Here is a 12,233-nt window from a genome sequence, read left to right as displayed (position 1 = left end):
TATATATATATATATATATAGAGAGAGAGAGAGAGAGAGAGAGATACACACATTCAAATTTCACTGCCTGGTAAGAATCTGACTGCCTGATAACTTTCATCAAACTAGACTATAGCAAACAGAAATCCTGGGTCAGCTTTCATCTTGGGCTTGTTTCACTTCCCTTATCTTGCTTTTGCACTGGAGACCAACTAGGGGAACTTAAGCAGTTTGTTCTTCCCTTGCCTTTCTGCTGAAAACGATTATGTATGTCTCAGACACTCCTCATCTCATGTAATTTATTTTCTTTTTATATTTAGCTTATTTCTATACATCCAGATTACATCGTCTCTATGTCTCCCAAATGGAATTTCTCCCTTATATGATACACACACACACAGAGGCACAAATCACCATGTTCTCCCTGCAATGCATATAAAAAAGAGCATGGATAGCCTAAATCTACTCAGTGTTTAACTATGACAGACTTGCCCTGTATAGACTCCTGTTGTTCATGTGATGTGAGAAGCAATAGTCCAGCTGACAGCATTTTTAAAAAAGGAAAAAATTTGGGGAATCCTTGAGCTGCTTCAGTCTTTTTTGGGAAAAGGTGAGACAAAGCTAAAATAATATTTTAACATACATATCTATATAAAGAGGTGAAGAAGAGAAACAAGTTAATCCCCAGTGTAAACATCAAAACCCAAACATTACTGCAGTGGAAAAGCATGCAACAAGCATATTACTGTGAGAGTCCCTCAAACTTATCCTCATTTAAGTCAAAACCTCAAATTTCCAGGGGTGCACTTCTAGCATAGCAAGATAACAAAGCTATCTAGTTTATCACCCATGATTAGAGCGCAGGACTAAAAATTACCTTCTGGGAAAGGCAGACCTGTTCTGAGCAGCACAAACACACTGTACAAGCTCAGAAGCAAGTTTGCCATGCTCCATTTTTAGAGAGGTTAATGAGGGGTGGTGGGGAATAACAAAATATTATTGTTGCAAGGTTTCAGAACCCCACTCCACTTGGCTTAAAAGCTGTCCTGTAATTCCCAGTCTTAAGCAGCTTTGGGGATAATAATGGCATTTAGCCCTTCATTCTCTCGGGCAATTAGAAAGAAGTCACATCTCTTTCAGTCTCTTTTCTAGGCTTTAAAGACCAAGAGCTCCCAGTCTTTTCCATTTCCGCTGGTTATCCTAGGAGCCCTGTTTCACATCTGTTTCAGTTTGAACTCCTTGAACTGAGTTGGTCAGGTGTGATGATGATGACTTTCAGCAATGTCTTTCAGCAAATAGTGTTAATATTTCTTCCATCTACAGAAATATGTCGCCCAATAATTCCAGGAATTAATTTATTATTTTCATACTTTCATCACACTAAATTGTTATAATCACATTGTGATCTGTTAAGACATCCAAGTTTGTCTCATTTTTCATAATGATAAACTGTTGTCACAGCAGACTTTCATATTTCCAGTGGCATGACCTTACACCCTGATATTAATTTTCTCCCTGTTATTTTGCCAGACCATTCTTTCTGCATGATATTCTCAGCCGCCTGTGTGTTTCTAACGCCTCCTAACATCACAAAGAGATTCCTGTTTTTTTCATTGCAAACTAAAGTATTAAAAAAGAAAGTCTCAAGGTAATGTTAATGTAACATCAGGCAACAGAATGGTCTTGCCAAGAGTTTGGGGAAGTGCAGCAGACAGGCACCACTACCCCATTCAGCTTCTTTCACAGTTCCTTCCTTAGCAATTGCAACCAAGTCAAATTCTACTTTGTCCATGCTATCTCAGATTATTTTTTATGGTTTTCCTATTATCAGTTACAGAAAGTATCACCCTATCACCTTCATGCTCTCCAACACTGGCATTTCTATTACAGTTATAAATCTGTCACATTTCTACTTCCTCTGCAATGTTCAGTTTTAAGACCTGCACCAGTATTTCTGCTTCTCCTCCTCAGACCTCAGATTCCTGATGTTAGTGCACAAATATCTCAGTCCAACTAAACCAACCTGGGTTGGCAGAAACCTTTCCTGAACTCCTTACCAAGCTGACTACTGTTGTCATTTACATGATCAACACCCTTTCTTCCACCATTTGGTGTCCTGTTTTCCTTTCCCACATTGGCCTGCACACTGAAATCAGGGGTAGGACTCTGCAACTTTCATAAGTCAAGTAGACTTTCTGCCTTAAAAGTTTTTTAAATAAACATTCAAGTCAGAACAGAGAAAAAAGGTGTGCTGCCATCTGACTGTAGTGGAAGTGGACTGTGTATTGCATCATACAGCACAAATCTCCCAACAGCTGACATAAGGACAAGAAACCTCTGGTGAGATAAAATACCTGGAGTTGCTGCACTGATTGTAGTCTGTAGACTTGTACTGATGTGTTTCTGGGAAAGGCAAACCCATTCTGAGCAGCACAATCACATCATACAAAGAAAAACACTTTTCCTATACCCTCCCTCCATTTTTAATTTTTGCCTAGACCAGGCATTTTAGCTGTGTAATAACCAACATTAACTAACATATTGCTATACTAAATGAAAAAGAAGTTACTTAAGTTATCACACCTCAAACTTCCAAGGTATGAAGTGATCCAATACAGTTCTATAGAAACCTGGTGTGGTCAGGTGAGATTTGAGGATTATATACTTTCCTCTGCAGCCTTTGAAATAGGAGTGCTTTGAGAAAACCAACTGCATCAGCTCAGTTTTCTATAATCAAATGATACTAATCCATAGTCCAACCTTTTGTTGCCTGGCCTTTAAGTCTTTGGGGAGAGGATAAGTTTATTCAGCGATCAGCTAAATGATACATGATCTTTACTGGAACTCATAAATGACAGCAAAATATATATAATAAATACCATCATAGTTGATGACATGAATGGTAGCTCTAATAAGGGTAGTGGGCCTTCACCAAGGAAGAAGCATCTTCTATTTTTCTACAAATCCACCACAGCTTTTGCGTAGATTTGTTAAAAGCTTTGTTTCATGCAGGAATTTTAGCAGTGGTAAAAAAATCAACCAAATAACAAACACACACACACACACAAAAAAAAAAATCAAGAAGAAACACTGAAAATAACTAATGTTATTGTGGTAGTATAATAATGCTGTAATGCTTGCAAAAGGATGAAAACAAAATTCTGAAACAAAACATTACATCTAAATGAAGCAGAATATCATTTATACAAACTAGATTCTCTTCCTTGTCTATTCAATTGAAGAAAAATACCAAAACATCAGAAAGTTAATCCACACAAGTTTGTAATATTGTTAACACTGCATAATAGACCTTATATATTATGAAAATGTTCATGTAGTCAGTATTTTTGGCACTGATTTTAAACTGTCTTACATTAAGCTAACATCTGTTTTCTGACCTTACAACACTCACTTGATTTTATTACAATCATTTGCCTCAACTGCATCCTCCAGAATTTTGAATCAATATCAACAATGAATTAATTCACTTTGCCAGCCCTCAGGCAACTGCATCTTCCATTTCCTCAACATTTTTCTGCTGTACTGTATCTTTTGAAGATAGGAGAAAAGTCAAATAACATCTTAATTTGTCATAACAGAATGAATACTTCTATCAAATTCTTCAAAAGGATCATATGAAATGGAACAAAAAAAAAAAAAAAAAAATTACCGACATGTTAACCAACTTAAAGGGAATGTTTCCAGAATACTTGTCAGACTTAAAAGTACCATGCAAACATGTAAGTAAAAATGTCATTTTCTTTATTAGTAAAGGAAAACCTCAGTAATGACAAACAGCAGCTCCATATAACCAAATCTCCACTGCCAGATGAAAATATGGCCGAACTGCTACACTGAAGAGGATTGACATTCTTCTTAAGTATTAGGAAGTGTCCCACTCCAGCCAGCAAACCCCAAGGACTACATCTACAGTCCAAGCTGAGTGTATCTATGACTCTCGTGCAATTTTTTCAGCTTTAAATTGATTACTTTGGCCAATAATGGCAGTGTGCTAAAGTTTCAGTTGTCTAATATTTGCCCTGAGCTTTATAGATGTCTACATCTACCAGTAATATAAGGAACCTTCTCCCCTTCCTTTTTAATCACTGTGGCATAGGAAAAAGCTAAACTACCCATTAAAACAGCACGAGTTTGGAGCAAGGTCCAGGAGTAATCCAAATGAAGTCATGTTCATAACCAGTGACATGACAGAAGGGCAGGAGGACAAGTTTCACACAGGTTTTTTTTTTTTGAGAACACAGATCTGGGACCTATCCTTCACTTCCCAACAGTATTTACCTAGCTCCTCACTCTCCCCTTCTTCTTCACACACAGTTAGCCTCCCAAAACAAGGTGCAGTTCAGAGGCATGCAACAAGGGTCATGATGATAATACTTCATGGCTCTGAATGGGCTACTTTGCAGTACCCAATGTTTGCATTTACTATGTGATACATGAAAGAGAAATCAGAGTTAGCTTCTCCCTGTTTCACTGATCCTTAGAAGACAACATGGGACAATGTGAACAGCTTGCTAACATTTAGTGAGTTCGGGGAAAATTAAGGTGTGTATTTAATATCGTCATCAGGCTGCACCCCAACTAGCTCTTCAACTGAAATTTGTTACTCTGTCCACCTCCAGAAGGCACATAGGAAGGTATATTTGCAGATAGCAGTTGATACTTGAAACCTTCATCTCATCCAAGAAAGGCAGCTTAATGCTCAACCTCCACATGCCTGGATGAATGGTAGGGAGAATCATTAATAGCTACTATGAAGAAGTTGGTTATTTATGAATGTGGCCTTCAACTAGTTAAAGATATTGTTGGTAATAAAGAGTCTTTTGCAGATGTGATCTCTAGCTTTGAGATGGGCCTGTAATTCAAATCCATTGCTATACTGTAAAGAAAACTCAAAGATCATAAAATTACCACGTCAATGAAAACATGATGGAGGACAGCAAATTGACAGACAGCAAACCCCGATGAAGGTTTTGAGGGTGGTCTCATAGAAAGTATACCACTTCTCCTTTGGGTTTATCTTCTGTTTAAAAACAGGGAGAAAAGGAGAGCAGATCATTTGTGCATATTACCTTTTGTTCTCTCAAACTCAGGTAGGCATATATCCGTGGAATAAATCAACTATTATAAGCCTTACCTGGTTTTACACATTCTACAATCCACTTTCAACAAGGATTAAGATAATTGTGACTAAATTAGTGCAGAATGACTTCCATGTCAATGGCTCTTAACTCTGTACCAGCCTGGTCATTTTGTAACTCATATGAATTTGCATCACCCTGCATTTGCCATCCTTCTCCATTGATCAGAGGGCTTCTTCACCTGCTGTCACCTCCCCGTTTAAATGCTGACAGGTACTCATAATCAAACTTACAACTTAAACATAGCATTCTTGTTATAATAGCATCTATCTAAGCACTGAATTTCACAAATAACTCACAGAAGAAAAAACAGGTTTATTTCACCCTCTTCAAGTGCCAGCATATAGTTCAGTTGCAAAAAAAAAAAAAAGTTACTTCTGCAAGCAGACTGTTTTGTTTCATTAGCTGTACAGCATTAGATATACACAGAGGAACATGGTACTGGGGTATCTAATATGGATTTAAGAATGAACTCTAAGTTCAGATGAAAATTTGGGGTTAAATCATTCATGCTGGCGTAGGCTAATACTCTTACTCAGAGTCCAGTTCCTCCTGGAAGCTTGCAAACCTTGGACAAGTTTTCTTAAGTTGCAAGAGGAAGTTGCAAGAGTTCTCAAAAAAAAAAAAAAAAAATTCAGAAAAAAAATTCAGACAGTGTCAAATCCAGTGCCAGAAAATTACACTAGTAGAAAGGAAGTTTTGTGCTATTTAATCCTTACAGGGATACTAGATGAACATTCAGCACTAACTGTATAAGTATTCTTGTAAGGAACAACCTTGTCTTGTTCTCACTGATATAAGTAATAGAACCTCCCTTAACTTCAAGACTGTAAGATTCAGGTTCTAACACTTCACTGAGGTCTATTTTTAACTTGTCTATTTTACTTAATTTTAAACTGTGTGTTAATTATATTCCTTAGTGGGCAAGACATCTAACAGGCATGTTCCAGTCGATTTCTCGCCCAGCTTAGTAAACTGTTCTAAGCAACTGTTGTAATTTGGGATACATGCAGGGGCACCAAAGGATATTGTCTGAACCAACAGTTTGATGCAAATATGATAAAGAGAACTAAAAGAGCTATATCATGAGTAATTTTTGGAGGTTTTTAGATTAAGACCTTGAGATTGGGGGTTTTTGAATAGATAAGAGTATGCTCTGCATAAGCCTACCAACAGTCCTGAAGGGCTGCAGACTGCCACGGACCCAGGTCTGAAAGCCTGGCATGTAAAGACAAAAGCATACTTTAACTAAAGTCATGCTCAAGATGGGGTGACATTAAGAGTGTAAAAGAAAATACATCACTGAATGAACACTGAGTAAGAATTCACATCCAAGTTTCTATGCATGTTTTTCACACGTTGCATACATGAGCATGAATAAGAAGTTTCTCTGAAGTTAACCAAAATGAAGAATATTTTACATTCTTTGCATTTTCAGAGAGGAGTGACAGTAGGAATCTGGAAGCTCTCTTTTGAGGATTGTGATTCGCTGGTGTGATGGTTCAGTTGATTGTTCCTGCTTCAAATGTTCTAAGGAAGAAGTCAAGACCTTGGATTTTAAACACATGTATGTCTTTGCAGATGATCTTTCTCAAGGGCAAGAACGAATATAGAGTTCCCCAAATCACCAGGGCAGCAGCTACGCAATAATTTCTACACTAAATAGAAGTTGAGTGAAGGACTGACTTGAAGAAGCATGTTGCATTTGCTCAATATATTAGTTTTCAGAAAATGATTGATACTTTGCTGCTACTGTATTGATTTTTCCTTGATATTTTTTGTTTTCTCTATCTAAAAACAACCAACATTACTGTATTCACATATATTGTTACTGGATTGCACAGCACTTAGTTTTTTCTGTTGTTTGAAGTCCTGCTTAATGGTCAAGAGCCTTGCAGTTATAGCAGATAAAGACCTACCAGTTACAACCACAGCCAGTTCCATTGAACCCAGATCTGATCCTTTAAGTGACTGCACATAACTTGCAGAAGCTCTACAGACTTTCAGAGACTCAGGCCAAGACTTTCTAAAGAAAGTGCAGGACATGGACCTTAATGAGTAGGGCAGCATGCATGATAATTTTGGCAGATTTAGACTCACAGTAAACTGGAGGTCCATGACAAGAATTATTTTCACATTCATACTGCAGACTGAAAGAACTTTACAGCATTTTTATTATGATCATACTAGCTACTCATTAAAGTTTAGAATATTTGCAACTTCAAATACATAGGTCATAGGCAGGCCATGTCATTACACTATACCTAACAAAAACACCTTCGACTGTGCACAAGCCCCTTTGTTTATATGTGACTTTAGCACTCACAGTCCATGCAACCAACTTTCCATGCAAGAAGTAAGAATAAATCAGTGTTCACAACGGTTACTCAAGTTTATTTCAGGAGAACTGTTATGAGTCCACGATGAAGTTACATCTGAAATTCATAGAATTAAGCATTGTGCAGAGAAGATGCTTTAAAAACCATCAAGCTGCTTCATTGTTAGGCATGCATGGGAAGTTGTCAGGACAACACAAACCATATGAGAAAAGGTGTAGCAGAGGAGACTGAAATCCCTGAGAAGTCAGAATTGGGATTGATGCTGAGAAATAAATGAAGGGGGAAGACTACAGAAGCAGAGAGATAAAAGGAGAAAAAACAATCCAGTAAGAATGCAAAGGATGATAACTACTGGGACAGAGACAATTACAGTCCCTAGAAAAGCAAATCGGTATGACAAGATACAGAACACATAATAAACATCATATAGTCAGATCACCAAAACTGTATTCTGTGCTCAAAGGAGAAATTTATCTATGTCATACCATAGTAAGCATCTTGGTATTTTTGATTTTATTGCAGGAGCAAGGAAAAGGACTTTTCACCCATCTAAACCTAGCAAGAGAAGACTGCCATTGTACATAGTAAAATACATTACAGAAGAGAATACTGTTCTGATCTCTGATTCAAATAAGCTATTCAAATGCTGAATTTTGCATTTTCTGACACTTGTATTCAATGCCCTCAGACTTGCTCAGACTTGCTCGATGAGCCATCGAGACCAGAAACACCTCACCTGAAGCCCCTTTTCCCCACTTGTTCACTCCACCAACAAAATCTCTTTTCTGCTGGTGCAGGCTCTGCTGAATTGGTTCTTCAAAACTTGCACTGCCTTCCCAAAAATAAATTTCTTAAGTTTCACTTTCTGTGGGGACAGAGCATATGGTGCATGGAGTAAGAGTTGTTGCCATAGCACCATATCCCCACAATACCAAGCCTTGGTTTCTTCTTCACAGGTCAGCACACATGCCGATAAATCCATGCTCTGCTTCCCTGAACCAGGTGGATTTACAAGGAGGTTCAACACTGGCTCAAAATCCTTTTACATGTGCCACTCACTACACAGCACAGAAAAACCTCCCACATACAACAGAAATTAAACTTGATCAGAAAAGGCTGAAGCAACACTGCAGAATAGCAAAGGGGTAGCAGACAATCCATGCTGACCATTTTCACAGAAGAAACTAATCTGTTTGAAGACACCATTTGAAATCAGATGTGGTAAACAGTAGTAGTTGTCTCTAAAGACAAATTACACCTACACATAATACATGTCCTAGATAGAAGAGTCTTGCTGGCCATCTATAGTAGTACAAAGCTTCCCTTTAAGGAGGCACAGACTTCTTAAAACACTGTGAAGACCATGTCAGTACTGCCAGCTTAGTACTCCATTGGACTTCACACCTCTTCAAGAGGCTGGGGGTACCTATTTCTGAGTACATATTCCCCGATCAAGTAGCAAAAGTAGATTACAAATGATAATTAGATTATGACAGCTCCTGAGACTAAATTTTCTGGAAGGAGAAAAAGAAAAGTTGCTGCACAGAGATCTAAATCAAGAGATGAAATAAACAGCTTATATGACTGACAGCCACAAAGACAAAGCTCAAGAGAAAGAAACAATAGAATGATACTAAGGAAATAAAAGAATGGTGGGAGAAGAAAAAAGGAAACAGCGGTAGGAAGAGTGTACTGCTACAGCCGGACAAAGCCTGAAACACGGCTTTTTCCAGGAAACTGAGGAGAAAAAGCTCTAAACAAACAGAACTAATGAAGACATCTGAAGCAGTTTGGCTCTAAGACTTTTTCAGACACACTTGTAAGGGTCATGGCAGAGGGACGGGAACCACTACCAAGGAAATGTAGTGCGACATTTTCAGAAGAGGCAAGCTCTCCTGGTCAGGCCTAGCAGCAATACTGCTGTCCACCACCTACCTAGCAGAAATCATCAATCAGACCATCTACATCCCAAGAGAAACAGGCTTAGCATTCACCTCAGTATGGCCTGTTGCTTCTCCTCTGGTGCCAGGACAGCTGCTGCAATCTCCCTCACAGCCATGCAAATACAGCTGGAAATCAATGACAGAGCAAAGACCTCGCAAGACAGAAAAAGGAAGACAAAGCGCCACACCAGCAATACAGCAGGAGAGTTACTTAAAAGGCAAGTTTTCCTATACCCCTCATGGGCTGCAATGCTTCTCTCTAGCCTTTGCATAGTTTAACAGATCTTTTGCAATGGTAGGTCTGTAGTTTCAAAACTGTACTTTGAATCTCATTTGCATGCTCTGCTACGCCATAACTGCACATTCAAATGACTCTTGCAATGTATTTTGAACAAGCTGAACCCAGAACATCCAACATAGGATTTCCTCTTTCTCCTGCCCATCCCCTTCCTGTGTGTTTACCAAAAACTTTCACTTCCTCAGTGGCACTGACACCAGGTCTGGCGATCACTTAACCCTGTTCCCCAGCTCTCTTCTGCTCACACCTGAATCACAGCTACCCTAGGGCATTCAGCACTTACTTGAAGGGTTTTAGAAATCCCCTCAAGACACATGGTAAGGCTGGAATTGCTCGAGAGAAAACTATTTTCTGTCCACTGAATCTAATTAATGTAAGCTTCATGTTGCTGGCAAGGTGTACTCAAGCAGGCATTTTCAATAAATGTAATAGATGTGCTACTATTCAGATCTTTACCGATTTGGTTGATACTACCAGGAAATACTTTCTTTGTCTGAACAGAATAAAACTTAGTCATAGGTCAGACCTACTGATTTATAAATGTTACCATTATGTAGGCATTCACTCAAACATAATCTTTACCTTTTAATATTCATTTTTTTCTAAGTCCCTAGTACAGTCATACATGGAAAGAACAAACCAGCTTAGCAGCCAAATATACTTCTGCGCTAATTCTCGTAATACCATATTGTTTCAGCTTATGCCCAAGAAAAATCTTGAATAAGATTTCGGAAAAGAATTGATCAGACAGGTTTGTATACACCCATCTGTACAGACTAATGAAGGAAACATGAAAAGCAAAGCGATATATTATAGATGCCACATCAGAAAGCCCACTTAACACGTTTTTGTTGAACTTCCTGAAACAGCTTTCTTTTAAAACAGCAAAGGACATCCCAGAGGGAGACCATTCCCTCCAAACTTTTATCATGTCTAGACTTCCAGTAGACCTCTAAAATGAAGAAAAACCGCAGAAAGTGCCATTCCAGAAGAGAAGCTGCATCCCATACTTCAACCCCTGTGGTGAGCTATCACATTTTCCGTTTTAAGATCACACAATTTGCTACCACAGGCACTTTCAAGAAATGGTTTGGTCACAAGAACGTGCACAGTAAAAAGCAGCAGCAAATTCTACAACATATCCACCAGACTTCAGACAGGAAAAAGGAGCTTCATGCTACACACAGCAGAGACCATAGAGGAAGAAGGACACATTGCTCAGACTGTTTATCATTTGAGTCCTTTGAACAGAAGAAGTAAGATAGTATGCTGCACAAACACAGGAACCAATTGTAGATACTTAAGATGCCAGCAGTTTGAAAAAGATAGACAACGCTGACCTAAGGAATGGCAAATACTGGCCTGAATGGTGCCAGTCTGCCCTTTTTGCCCCCAGAGAAATGAGATCTACCCTTCCCCCCTCCACCTTTCCCTGGTCTCCTCCTTCTCTCCCCAGAAAAGTATTACTGTCAAAATTACTGCAAAAATAACTAATCTATTTACCTCTATGAGTAGTTCTTTAGGGCACACAACAAATACCAGTATCTGATAAATATTTGGAGGAAATGCTTCCAACAGGAGAAGAATTCTGCCTTTGCATTTTGTTCCATGAACCCACATTTTCAGGAAAGATGCCGAACACCACTGTGAATGATTCAGCCTCGGAAATTACAGCATTTAATGACAATGTCAACAGGAAATGTATTTGAATCAGGCAAAAATAAATATGAAAGCACAGACCTTTCCATCCTTCCCTGAAGGACAATTAAGTTTAAACTAGGAACAGTGACACTAAGGACAGTTACATTGTATTTGCCTTTTATTGTAGAAGCTGATTTCTTTGAGAAGGTACCATTACTGTTCACAGTATGGCAGTTTCCTCCTTGTATGCCTCACTGAAGACTGTTTTCATACAAGTGTAATTTTACATTTTTTATCTACGTAGTTTCTTGTGGCATGGCTTGACAAGTGTGGAAGCCTTTCTTTCTGTACCACCTCTAGCCCTCCTACACTTTCATGAAGGAGGGGACACAAATAATGGGAGAAAGAGGAAGTAGGAATATGACCAGCAGGAGAAAACCCCTAATTCTCAGTGCGGCAACTGGTTCTTCCACAGAATGAAGCTGTTCTTAGAGACAGAAATCGTATAGGGGTGAAATAACAATAAATACTACTTAACAGAGTCACATGGTTTGATGTAATTATTTACACACTCAGCTCCATAGCTTCAGAAGGAAGTATCACCTACTGCACACAAAGCTCACACAACCTTCAGGATCCCCAGCCAGCGGATTCTCCTCCCATCCCTTGCATTAGCATGTGATGGCTCACATCCTTCAGGGATCACTGGTGCTGCAGAAGTACAACTCTGTGTGCAGCCAGGCTCCTAGAGCAGTGTCCTAGGAATCCCAGTCTACACCTAATACCCACCCCATGTCTTTATTTACTATTTATTCCTCATCTGATTATTTTCTGTGTTCATTCGGTTTTGCAAAGGGCTCCCTGAAGCCCAAGA

The 12,233-nt window shown here is 38.8% G+C and overlaps 1 protein-coding gene across 2 annotated transcripts in view; it reads right to left on the bottom strand.

The window, feature by feature from the left end:
• LYN (LYN proto-oncogene, Src family tyrosine kinase) overlaps nt 1-9,488 on the bottom strand; it is a 45,915-nt gene extending 36,427 nt beyond the window's left edge. The window contains exon 1 of one of the 2 annotated variants that reach the window (XM_026843282.1): nt 9,472-9,488. The gene's annotated coding sequence lies outside the window, so the exon portion shown is untranslated. The remainder of the gene's footprint in view (nt 1-9,471) is intronic. The other variant, XM_026843280.1, reaches the window with a different exon arrangement.
• Between the last annotated feature and the right edge of the window lie 2,745 nt (nt 9,489-12,233).

The sequence above is a fragment of the Athene cunicularia genome, assembly GCF_003259725.1.
Source record: "Athene cunicularia isolate RWA chromosome 2 unlocalized genomic scaffold, athCun1 chr2_part1, whole genome shotgun sequence".
Lineage (NCBI taxonomy): Eukaryota > Metazoa > Chordata > Aves > Strigiformes > Strigidae > Athene > Athene cunicularia.
The sequence above is the reverse complement of the archived record's forward strand: the minus strand, read 5'-3'. Positions and strand labels throughout refer to the sequence as shown.